The following is a 13,310-nucleotide window of genomic DNA, read 5'->3' on the forward strand; positions in this document are numbered from 1 at the left end:
TGCCTATGGCTGAAGACCTTAGAGACGAAGCTAGAAAATCACTCTTCTCCAAGGTGAGGAGTTCACTCTGAGGACAAAGTCCATTTTGTAGCAAGAACAAGGAGCATAGCTTGGTGGTAGAAACTCCCAGAACTATTTTGGTTCTGAGAATTAGACAAGATGGGGTTGAATAAGGAATTCTGTGGACAAGGAGGCGGTGGGGAAGAACTGATAGGCCATGTTATAAACATCCCAACTGTTGCCTATCTTTGTGGCTGGGAGAAATAGGAGCTAAGAGTTCTTACAGACAATCTGGGTTATAGGGGAAATTCCTGTTAGCCTAGAATTCAGCCTTGTCCTCTTCATGTTATGTCTACAAATAGCTGGTCAGGAATTAGTTTACTTTACTCAGAAATTATTTATCAATAAAGGATTAGAATAGGAACTATACAAACACGATACAGGAAGAAAGGAAAAGGGAAAAACTGCAGACAAAGAAAACTTACCAGAAAAATATTGTTGAGGAGTAAATGAAACTTGTGATAGAAGAATGTGTCATAAAACTGAAGAGGACATCTAATGTTCAAGGCACTAATGTGGAGAGGGTCAATGAGGGGGTGGGATCCTGAGTGGGATGAGAAGGGCATCCTCACAGGGGAGTGTAGGAATATGTAGTGTCAAAGCACTCAAAAGGTAAGGAGGAGTCCACCTGTGGGGAGCGCAGCTCAGTGTGAGATGAAGGAGACTGAGTATAATGAAGAGGATGACCATGGGGCAGGGCCAGTGTGGGGTAAGGGAGCCTGGGTAAGCTGGGGACAGCATTTGCTCAGGTCAGGGGAAAGCCACAGAGATAAGAGATTGGGAGATATGGTGATTGATAAAATAAGTAAATATATCAAGGATTATGGGAGGTTTTCTCACTGTTGGAGAAGGAATTTACAAACATGGAAAGAGAGAAAAACAGAACTCTGTGTGGCGTTGGATAAAACTGAAGAGATCAGTGTGAACTCATGGTTTTCAATATAGATAGACAAAAATAAATATAGATATAAATATCTGTATGTGTACACACACACTCCATAGTTCTGTCTACTGAAAGAACTTGGAAACAGTGACACCCAATAGCAAAAAGCACATCTAACACCCAAATCTTGGTTTCTAAATACCATTCTCCACTAAAAGGAACTAGGACTACTTGGAAATGACTTAATATAGTACCTAGAAAATAAAAGTGCAAGATGAACCTGTAATACCTTATTGTGCCAGAAAGTAAGGAAGTATTCCAAGAATGATGGCATATATTACAGGTCAGAGAAGCCAGCTTGAAGACATTTCTACTGGCCAAATCAGAGACAAATTGAGCATAAAAATAAATAATAACAGTAACAGATCATAACTCATTGAATAAAATAAGAAGCCACAACCCTATACTGATAAAAATGGAGTAATACTTTGAAAGTTTGACAAAGATAAGTAGTCACATAACCCAAAGCACTTCCCCGCAAAGAATTTATTAATTATACAGGGAAAAGAGTAAATTTATAATGGAGAAGATTGGCATATACCACCTTAATCAAAGTTAGTATCATCAGCAACGGGACAAATTGTAGTTATGTATCACTTGACAGGATGCAATGAGAAGAAAACAGCATTACTACTGAGATATTTATGCCCCAAAATGCATAAACTGAATCTAATAATGAGAAAGCATTAGAAAAGTCCAAATCGAGCAACATCTTACAATAACTGGTCTGTAATCTTTAAACATGTCAATGTCATGGAAGTCAAAGAAAGCCAGTGGAAATGTTTCAGGCTGAAGAAAACTAAAAAGATATTTAAATTCAACACATGATTCTCAATTGGATCCTTTTGCTATAAAGGACATTATTGGGACAATTGGTAAAATCTGAATGGAGCCTGAGGATTAGCTGATAGTAATACTATATATCAATGTTAATATACTGATTTTGATGGGACATCACGCTGGCAATATATACTCCATGGGTTAGGACATAAAGTTCTTTGTATTGCACTTGCAATTTTTCTAGAAATAAAATTTTAAAGATAAATATAAAGGGAGATTCAATAATCCACTTGCCTTTATAAAAAAATAGCATAAAGCAGAGATGAAAAAGCTCAAGGAAGCAATCATGAAATATCAGAAAGAAATGAAATGTGAGCTGGAAGACCTCAGGAAGAAAAATGGAATAAAATGAAGCCATCAAAAAAAAAAAAAAAAAAAAAAAAAAAAAGGAAAGCAAAATTGGAAGTATCACAAAGGAGTAAAGACACTGCCAAAAACACAGTGAAGAACACAGAGGACAGGATTAAGGAAAGTAAACAAAATAAAATGGAAATGAGAAGTTTAAAAGGATTAGAGATTAAATGATAGAAATGAAAAATAGGCAAAAGAGAAACAGTAGTTGCATAATGGATTCCCTGATAAAGAAAACTGAAATAATAGAACAGAAAATAATTTCAATGTATAATTCAAGAATATTTTCCAGAAATAAAAGAATATTTGAATCTATGGAGATCACACCATAGCCAAGGAAATGTTAATATGAAAAGGTCAACACCGAGAAGCAGTTACTTGATTTCAAAGATAAATAAAGAATTATTTTGGCAGCTAGGCAAATAATCAAGTCAATTCTAAGGGGAGAAAAGTTCAAGCTTAGCTTAGACATTTTCATAGAAATATTCATTGCTAGGAGCAATGCCTAGGAAGTTCTCAAGGAAATTAAGTGTCACCTGCACATTTTATATCCAGCCAACTGTGGTTCATATAAAAAAGCTCGGTGAGACATTTTTGCATATGGAAGAATTCAAGAAATATTGTTTCCATGAGCCTTCCTTGAAGTAACTACTAGAAGATGAACTTAAGCCAACCAAGTGATAAATGAGAAAACTATGACAAAAGAGGACTATGGAGGGCAGGAGAAGAAGAAAAGAAAATATACTAATTTCATTATTTGTCCATATTAAAGAATTAATAAAATAATGAGTAAGAAATGAATATTAGTTGTATAAGTTAAAAAGACACCCACCAAAACAAAAAAATAAGTCTCCCAAGTTTTGAGAAAAAATAAAAACACATACCACATTTTCAAAAAGTTTTAAAAGAATCTATGAATAGGAGGCATCATATCAAATAATGGCAGAAATAAGACTAAATATATGTCAATTTGATAAATATAAATGGACCAAACTAATTTATTAAAATAAAAGAAAGTGAATCATAAGGCAAAATCCAATTCTATGCTATAAACAAGAGACCCAAAACAAAATAATTCGCAATTGCAAACAAGAAGAAAGCAGAGTTATTTTAATATCAAGAGATAATTTTAATATCAGGAAAGGTTAAGATTTGGACAAACACGTGTTAAATGTGACAAATAATAATCATTTATTTTTTTATTTTTATTTTTTAACATTTTTTATTGATTTATAGTCATTTTACAATGTTGTGTCAAATTCCAGTTTAGAGCACAATTTTTCAGTCATACATGAACATATATATATTCATTGTCACATTTTTTTCTCTGTGAGCTACCATAAGATCTTATATATATTCCCTGTGCTATACAGTATAATCTTGTTTATCTATTTTACATTTTGAAATCTCAGTCTGTCCCTTCTCACCCCCTGCCCCCTTGGCAACCACAAGTTTGTATTCTGTGTTTATGAGTCTGTTTCTGTTTTGTATTTATGTTTTCTGTTTGTTTGTTTTTTTAGATTCCACATATGAGTGATCTCATATGGTATTTTTCTTCCTCTTTCTGGCTTACTTCACTTAGAATGACATTCTCCAGGAACATCCATGTTGCTGAAATGGCGTTATGTTGTCGGTTTTTATGGCCGAATAGTATTCCACTGTATAAACATATCACATCTTCTTTATCCAGTCATCTGCTGATGGACATTTAGGCTGTTTCCATGTCTTGGATACTGTAAATAGTGCTGCTATGAACATTGGGGTGCAGGTGTCTTTTTGAAGTAGGGTTCCTTCTGGATATATGCCCAGGAGTGGGATAACTGGGTCATATGATAAGTCTATTCCTAGTCTTTTGAGGAATCTCCATACTGTTTTCCACAGTGGCTGCACCAAACTGCGTTCCCACCAGCAGTGTAGGATGGTTCCCTTTTCTCCACAGCCTCTCCAGCATTGTCATTTGTGGACTTTTGAATGATGGCCATTCTGACTGGTGTGAGGTGATACCTCATCGTAGTTTTGATTTGCATTTCTCTGATAATAAGTGATATTGAGCATTTTTTCATGTGCCTATTGAGCATTTGTATTTCTTCCTTGGAGAATTGCTTGTTTAGGTCTTCTGCCCATTTTTGGACTGGGTTGTTTGTTTTTTTCTTATTAAGTCATATGAGCTGCTTATATATTCTGGAGGTCAAGCCTTTGTCGGTTTCATCATTTGCAAAAATTTTCTCCCATTTCATAGGTTGTTGTTTTGTTTTACTTATGGTTTCCTTTGCTGTGCAGAAGCTTGTAAGTTTAATTAGGTCCCATTTATTTATTCTTGCTTTTATTTCTATTGCTTGGGTAGACTGCCCTAGGAGAGCATTTTTGAGATGTATGTCAGATAATGTTTTGACTATATTTTCTTCTAGGAGGTTTATTGTATCTTGTCTTATGTTTAAGTCTTTGATCCATTTTGAGTTTATTTTTGTGTATGGTATAAGGGAGTGTTCTAGCTTCACTGATTTACATGCTGCTGTCCAGTTTTCCCAACACCATTTGCTGAAGAGACTGTCTTTATTTCATTGTACATTCTTGCCTCCTTTGTCAAAGATTAGTTGACCAAAAGTTTGTGGGTTCATTTGTGGGCTCTCTTTCTGTTCCATTGGCCCATATGTCTGTTTTTGTACCAATACCATGCTATCTTGATTATTGTAGCTCTGTAGTATTGTCTGAAGTCTGGAAGAGTTATTCCTCCAGCCTCTTTCTTTTTCTTCAGTAATGCTTTGGCAATTCTAGGTCTTTTGTGGTTCCATATAAATTTTATTATGATTTGTTCTAGTTCTGAGAAAAATGAAGTTTGGACAAGTCTTAATGTCAGTTTTTTCAGCTTTAAAATGAGAATAATACCACGCCATAACGTTCATTTGTGGATTTAATAAAGCAGTATTTATATGAGCAATACATTGGGTTGACACTCAAAAGTATCCTCAAACTTAAAATAAAATCAATAAGACCTATATAAAAGGGATGAGATCAGACACCAGTAGAAATGACACAAAGGGATTATTGTGAATGTGTAGTAGATGAGTCTCAGAAACACTCAGGTCAAATTAAACTGGCATGGATATATTGTCATCTCAGGAAAATATGAACCAAATGGGACTGGATTAGGTTACACTAGTTGCATAATAATGTGGGAAGGGAAAAATGTGCTGGCAGAAAGGGTACTTGGTTTCCAAAAACATCCTGGAGAGATAGTTTCCTGACTTGAGGGTATGAGGAGCCAGTCCCTACAGATGGGATATCCTGATGACAGATATACAGGCATCAGGCCACGAAGCAGGGTGGCATCAGCCATTGGAACCATCCAGGACACCCCTTCCCCACTCCCTGGTTTCATGCTCCCTGGCTACTTTCTGATGACATTTTGACTTCCACACAGATTTGCCCACAGAAAGGGGAGGCACTGGTGAGCCAATCAATCTCCTTAGGGCTATATGGGTGGAACTCTAAACTCTAGACCAGGACTTTGTCCACCTCACTTCTCCTAGTGCCTTGGAAATGCTGGTGAGAATACTTTTTTCCCTTTTTTTTTTTTTTTGGTGGTGGGGGGGTGGTAATTAGGTTTATTTATTTTATTTATTTCAGTGAAGGTACTGGGGATTGAACCCAGGACCTTATGCATGCCAAGCACACACCCTACCCCTGAGCTATATCCACCCCCACTGGTGAGAATACTTGGTTACTATTTGTAGTTTCTTTGCTCTTCTCCTATCCCGATCTAGTCAAGTTATGTGGCAATAAGAAGGGAACAGGAGACTTTGGTGATTCAGGTTTCTGGAGTAGCTGCTACATGATTCATCAACGACAAGGCTGTGATTATAATTTTTCAGGCGTACTAGCACTTACTCCTTCTAAAGGAATACAGGACCATTAATTTTTATATGGCTACTTCTGGTTCTTTTTCTCATGTTTTAGACAAAATCTTGTATTAATCAAACTCTTTCTCCTTCTGTTTGCCTAGCTCTAAACCTTTTTTTTTTCTCTCTTATCATGTTTCATTATCTCCCAGGAATTCAGTTTCCACATCACATACTGCCACTACTTTTCTTCTCCTTCACACAGTGCTTTTCCCCATCATCACTCAGAATACTTATCACTTTGACCTTGTGGATACCTCTTTCTTCATAGTTCATTTCCTGGTTTGACCTTATGTTGAATGATGTCCATCTCCTACCCATCCCTATGCTACATTGAGTTTAAACACAGTTCTATCATGCCAGAAAGATCAGAATATGCTGCATTAACGAAACACTATGGGAAAATGGCATGATATATTTAAAGTGATGAGAGGGGAAAAAATCCATAACCAAGAATACTCTAACCACAAGGCTCTCATTCAAATTTGATGGAGAAGTCAAAAGCTTTACAGACAAGCAAAAGCTAAAAGAATTCAGCACCACCAAACCAGCTTTACAGCAAATGCTAAATGAACTTCTCAAGGCAGGAAAGAAAAGACCACAACCAGAAACAAGAAAACTATGAAATGGAAAAGCTCACTGATAAAGGCAAATATACAGTAAAAGTAGGAAAACATCCACATACAAACTAGGAGGACAGTTACAAGACAAAAGCAGTAAAATCATCTGTATCCACAATAAGCTGTTAAGAGATACACAGAACAAATCTAAGATATGATATCAAAACCAGTAATCATGAGGGGAGGAGAGTACAAATGCACAGTATTTAAAATGCACTTGAAATTAAGAGCTCAGAAACTTAAAGCAATCATGTGTGTATGTGTGTGTGTGTGTGTGTGTATATATACATATATAGACTTCTATACCAAAACCTCATGGTAACCACAAACCAAAAACTCTATAATAGTTATACATACAACAAGGAAAAAGGAATCCAAACATAACACTAAAGATAGTCACCAAATCATGAGAGAAGAGAACAAAAGAAGAAAAGGGAAAAAAAAAAACCTAAAAAACAAATCCAAGACAATTAACAAAATGGCAATAAGAACATATATATCAATAATTACCTTAAATGTAAATGGAGTAAATGCTCCAACCAAAAGATACAGACTGGCTGAATGGATGCAAAAAGAAGACCCATATATTTGTTGCCTACAAGAGACACCTACAGACTGAAAGTGAAGGGATGGGAAAAACTATTTCACACAAATAGAAATCAAAAGAAAGCTGAAGTAGCAATAAGTATATTAGACAATATAGATTTAAAAATAGAGACTGTTACAAGAGACAAAGAAAGACACTACATAATAATCAAAGGATCAATCCAGGAAGAAGATACAATAATTCTAAGTATATATGCGCCCAACATAGGAGCAACTCAATATATAGCAATTGCTAACAGACATAAAGGGAGAAACTGACAGTAACACAATAATAGTGGGGGACTTTAACACCCCACTTACATCAATGGACAGAAAGATCATCCAGACAGAAAATCAATAAGAAAACACAGGCCTAAATGATGCATTACATCTGTTGGACTTAATTGATATTTATGGAGCATTCCATCCAAAAGCAGTAAAATATACATTCTTTTTAAGCACACATGGAACATTCTCCAGGATAGATCATATGCTGGGCCATAAAGCAAGCCTTGGTAAATTTAAGAAAACTGAAATCACATCAAGCATCTTTTCCAACCACAACACTATAATATTAGAAATCAACTACAAGAGAAAAATTGCAAAAAAACACAAACACATGGAGGCTAAACAAGATGCTACTAAACAACCAATGGATCAGTGAAGAAATCAAAAATACTTAGAGACAAATCAGAATGAAAACACCATGATCCAAAACCTAGGGGACACAGCAAAATCAGTTCTAAGAGGGAAGTTTATAGCAATACAAGCTTACTTCAGGAAACAAGAAAATCTCAAATAAACAACCTAACCTTACACTTACAGCAACTAGAGAAAAAAAAGAATAAACAAAACTCAAACTCAGTAGAAAAAAGAAATCATAAAGATCAGAGCAGAAATAAATGAAATAGAGACTAAAAAAAAATCAATGAAACTAAAAGTTGGTTCTTTGAAAAGATAAACAAAATTGATAGATCTTTAGCCAGAGTCATCAAGAAAAAAACAGAGAGGGCCCAAATCAATAAAATCAGAAATGAAAACAAAGTTATAACCGACACCACAGAACTATAAAGGATCATAAGAAGCTACTACGAGCAACTATACACAAATAAAATGGACACCTAGAAGAAATGGACAAATTCTTAGAAAGGTAATCCCCCAAGACTGAACCAGGAAGAAATAGAAAATATGAACAGACCAGTTACCATTACTGAACTTTAATAAATAATTTTAAAAACTCCCAACAAAGAAAAGTTCAGGACCAGATGGCTTCACAGGTGAATTCTACCAAACATTTAGAGTAGGGTTAACACCTATCCTTCTGAATCTATTCCAAGAACTGCAGAGGAAGGATGACTTCCAAATTCATTCAATGAGGCCACCATCACTGTGATACCAAAACAGACAAAGATATCACAAAAAAAGAAAATTACAAGCCAATATCACTTATGAAGATACTTGTGAAAATCCTCAACAAAATACTAGTAAACTGGATCTGAAAATACATGAAAGGGATCATACATCATGATCAAGTGGGATTTAACCAAGGGATGTAAGGATTTTTCAATATCCACAAATCAATCAAGGTGATACACCACATTAACAAATTGAAGAATAAAAACCATATGATCATCTCAATAGATGCAGTAAAAGCTTTTGATAAAATTCAACATCAATTTATGATGAAAAAGAGACCCTTCAGAAAAAGGGCACAAAAGTAACATAACTCAACATAATAAAAGCCATATATGACAAATCCACAGCTAACATCACACTCAATGGTGAAAAACTGAAAGCATTTCCCCTAAGATTAGGAACAAGACAAGGATGCCCACTCTTATCACTTTTATTCAACATAGTTTTGGAAGTCCTAGCCACAGCAATCAGAGAAGAAAAGGAAATAAAAGGGATCCAAACTGTAAGAGAAGAAGTAAAACTGTCACTATTTACAGATGACATGATACTATACATAGGAAATTCTAAAGTCGTTGCCAGAGAACTACTAGAGCTCATCAATGAATTCAGTAAAGTGGCAGGATACAAAATTAATATATAGAAATTTATTGCATTTCTATACACTAACAATAAAATATCAGAAAAAGAAATTAAGGAAACAATCCCATTTACCATCACATCAAAAAGAATAAAATACCTAAGAATAAATCTACCTAAGGAGGAAAAAGGCCTGTACTCCAAAAACTATAAGACACTCATGAAAGAAATTGAAGATGACACAAAGAGATGGAAAGATATACTGTGTTCTTGGACTGGAAGACTCAATATTGTTAAAATGGCCATACTACTCAATGCAATATACAGATTCAATGCAATCCATATCAAACTACCAGTGGCATTTTTCACAGAGCTGGAACAAAAAATGTTAAATTTTGTATGGAAACACAAAAGACCCCAAATAGCTGAGACAATCTTGGGAAAGAAGAATGGGGCTGGAAGAATCATGCTTTTTTATGTTAGACTATTCTACAAAAATACAATAATCAAAACAGTATGGTACCAGCACAAAAACAGACACATAGATCAATGTAACAGGGCAGAAAGCTCAGAAATAAACCCATGCACTTATGGTCAATTAATCTATGACAAAGGGAAAAAGGAGGAGAAAAGACAGTTTCTTCGTTAAGTGATGCAGAGAAAACTGGACAGCTACATGTAAAAGAATGAAATTACAACATTCTCTAACAGTAAATACAAAAATAAACTCAAAACGGGTTAAAGACCTAAATGTAAGACTGGATACTATCAAACTCCTAGAGGAAAACACAGGCAGAACACTCTTTGACATAAATCATAGCAATTTTTTTTGATCCATCTCCTAGAGTAATGGAAATAAAAGCAAAAATAAGCAAATGGGACCTAATCAAACTTAAAAGCTTTTGTACACCAAAGGAAGCCATAAACAAAATGAAAAGACAACCTATGGAATGGAAGAAAGTATTTACAAACAAAGACAGGTAAGTGATTAATTTCCAAAATATGCAAACAGTTCATACACTTAATACAAAAAACCCCAAACAACTCAATCAAAAAATGGGCAGAAGACCTAAACAGACACTTCTCCAAAGAAAACATACAGATGTCCAATAGGCACATGAAAAGATGCTCAACGTTGCTAATTATTAGAGAAGTGCAAATCAAAACTTCATTGAGGTTTCACCTCACACCAGTCAGAATGGCCAGCATTAAAAAATCCACAATAAATGCTGGACAGGGTGTGGAGAAAAGGGAACCCTACTACACTGTTGGTGGGAATGTAAATTGGTGCAGACACCATGGAGAACAGTACAGAGGTTCCTTAAAAAACTAAAAATGTAATTACCATATGATCCAACAATCCCACTCTGGGCATATATCTGGAGGAAGCTCTAACTTGAAAAGATACATGCACCCGAATGTCTATAGCAGCCCTATTTAGAATAGCCTAGACATGGCAGCAACCTAAATGTTCATCAACAGATGAAAAGATAAAGAAGATGTGGTATATATATATACATACAATGGAAAATTACTCAGCCATAAAAAGAATGAAATAATACCATTTGCAGCAACATGGATGAACCTAGAGGTTATCATATGAACTGAAGCAAGTCAGACAGAGAAAAACGAATATGATATGATATCACTTATGTGTGGAATTTAAAAAAAAAAAGATACAAATGAACTTATTTACAAACCAATAATAGATTCACAGATACACAAAACAAACCAGGGTTACCAAAGGGGAAAGGGGTTGGGGGAGGGATAAATTAGGAGTTTGGTATTAACATATACACATCACACAATAGATATAAAATAGATACACAAAAAGGACCGACTGTATGTCACAGGGAACTGTGTTCCATATCTTGTAATAACCTATAATGGAAAAGAATATGAAAAAGAATATATATATATATATATATATATATATATATATATATATATATATATACACACACACACACACATTTATGTATATGTATAACTGAATCACTTTGCTGTATGCCTGAAATTAACACAACATTGTAAATCAACTATATGTCAACAAAAATTAAAGACAAAAAACAAACAAACAAAAAAACAACCACTATGTATTCTTCCTGGAACAAAATGAGAAGATGTTTTCCTAAAGAAAAGTTGTTCTAATCACTACATGTCCCAGACCAATAGTCCAACTGAATTTTAGAAAATGAAACTAAACTCAGTTTCAACTCATCCCTCTCACTGTGTCAACCTTTAAGGGTTGGCACAATAAGGATGTAGATTTTGTACTGTTTCATTAGTACTGTTTGCAGTACTAATTATCTTTATGGTCTCCAACTTTAGCAGTTAAATCAACAACATTGATTTGTTTTCAGTACAAGTATAGCACTAAACTACAAGGGGAGGTGCATGACAGACTCTCTGTCTTGAAAAAGATGCTAATATATGGAGAAGGACTTCCCTTCCCCAGGAAAACATGCATCAACTCAAATGACTCAAATAGAAAAGTAGGATGGACGTGGAAATAACCTAAATGTCCACTGACAGATGACTGGATAAATAAGTTATGGTATATTTATACAGTGGAATACTACTCAGCCATAAAAATGAAAACATAATGCCTTTTGCAGCAACATGGATGTCCCTGAAGAATGTCATTCTAAGGGAAGTAAGCCAGAAAGATAAAGAAAAATACCATATGACATCACTCATATGTGGAATCTAAAAAAAAAAAAGAAAAAAAAGAAGACAAATGAACTTAAATATAAAACAGAAACAGACTCACAGACATAGAATACAACTTGTGGTTGCCGGGGGGAGGGGGGTGGGAAGGGACAGATTGGGAGTTCAAGATTTGTAAATAACAGGGATATATAGAATAGATAAATAAGTTATACTGTATAACACAGGGAAATATATATGAGATCTTATAATAGCTCATGGTGAAAAAGAATATGAAAATGAATATATGTATATTCATGTATGACTGAAAAATTGTGCTGTACACCAGAAATTGACAGAACATTGTAAACTGACTATAACCCAATTAAAAATAAATAAAATAAATAAATTTTTTAAAAAAGAAAGAAAAGTAGGATGGAGCTTCACTGTTACTGCAAGGGGAGTAACAGATGTGCTCCTCATAGCCAGCCTGTGATAAAGGCCAAGAGTTAGAGGCTCTGGAGTTAGTCTCTTGTATTGGAATTCCACTTACCATTTGATTTTGGGTAACTACGTAAACTCTCAAATCTTTTCTCTGTAAGACAGGGATAAACATAGTCTCTACCTCATAGGGCTGTACTGAAGATGAAAAGAAATAATAAATATAAAGTTCTTAGCACAGTGATAATAATAGCTAATGTTTCTTAAGCATTTACTTTATGCGGCAGGCTGAATATTGGCCCCAAATATATCCAGGTAGTAATTCTTGCAATCTGTGAATGTTACTTTACATGGCAAATGGACTTTTAGGTGTAATTAAATTAAGGATCTTGAGATGGGGAAATTATCCTGGATTAACTTGATGGATCTTACATGTAATTACAGGTATCCTTCTAAGAGAGTGGCAGAGAGAGCTTTTACTATCAACGTGAGGACTGAAGCAAGATGCTACACTCCTGGCTTTCAAGATGAAGGAAGGTGCCACCAAAGATGCAGCTCTAGATGCTGGAAAAGATGAGGAAATAGATTCTTCCCTCGAGCCTTGAGAGGGAGCATGGCATTACGGACATCTTGATTTTGGCCCAGTGAAACTGATTTCAGATTTCTGTCCTTCAGAACAGTAAGAGAATAAATGTGTGCTGGTGTTTTCCCAGCTTTATTGAGATATAATTGACATATAACATTGTATAAGTTTAAGGTGTGCAATGCGATGATTTGATACATATATATATTGAGATGTTTACACAGTAAGGTTGTTAACACATCCTTTAGCTCATATAATTACCATTGTGTTGTTATTATGGTGAGACTATCAGAACTCTACTCTCATAGCAACTTTCAAGTATACAAATATACTTGCTGTAGTCACCA

General features: G+C 34.9%; 1 long non-coding RNA gene across 1 annotated transcript in view; it reads left to right on the forward strand.

Moving 5' to 3' along the window:
* LOC116153456 (uncharacterized) overlaps positions 1 to 13,310 on the forward strand; it is a 34,373-nt gene that overhangs the window by 4,092 nt on the left and 16,971 nt on the right. Inside the window, exon 2 of the long non-coding RNA XR_004137201.2 lies at positions 12,825 to 13,059. This is a non-coding gene — a long non-coding RNA (uncharacterized LOC116153456). The remainder of the gene's footprint in view (positions 1 to 12,824; positions 13,060 to 13,310) is intronic.

Source organism: Camelus dromedarius, chromosome 5, assembly GCF_036321535.1.
Source record: "Camelus dromedarius isolate mCamDro1 chromosome 5, mCamDro1.pat, whole genome shotgun sequence".
Classification (NCBI taxonomy): domain Eukaryota; kingdom Metazoa; phylum Chordata; class Mammalia; order Artiodactyla; family Camelidae; genus Camelus; species Camelus dromedarius.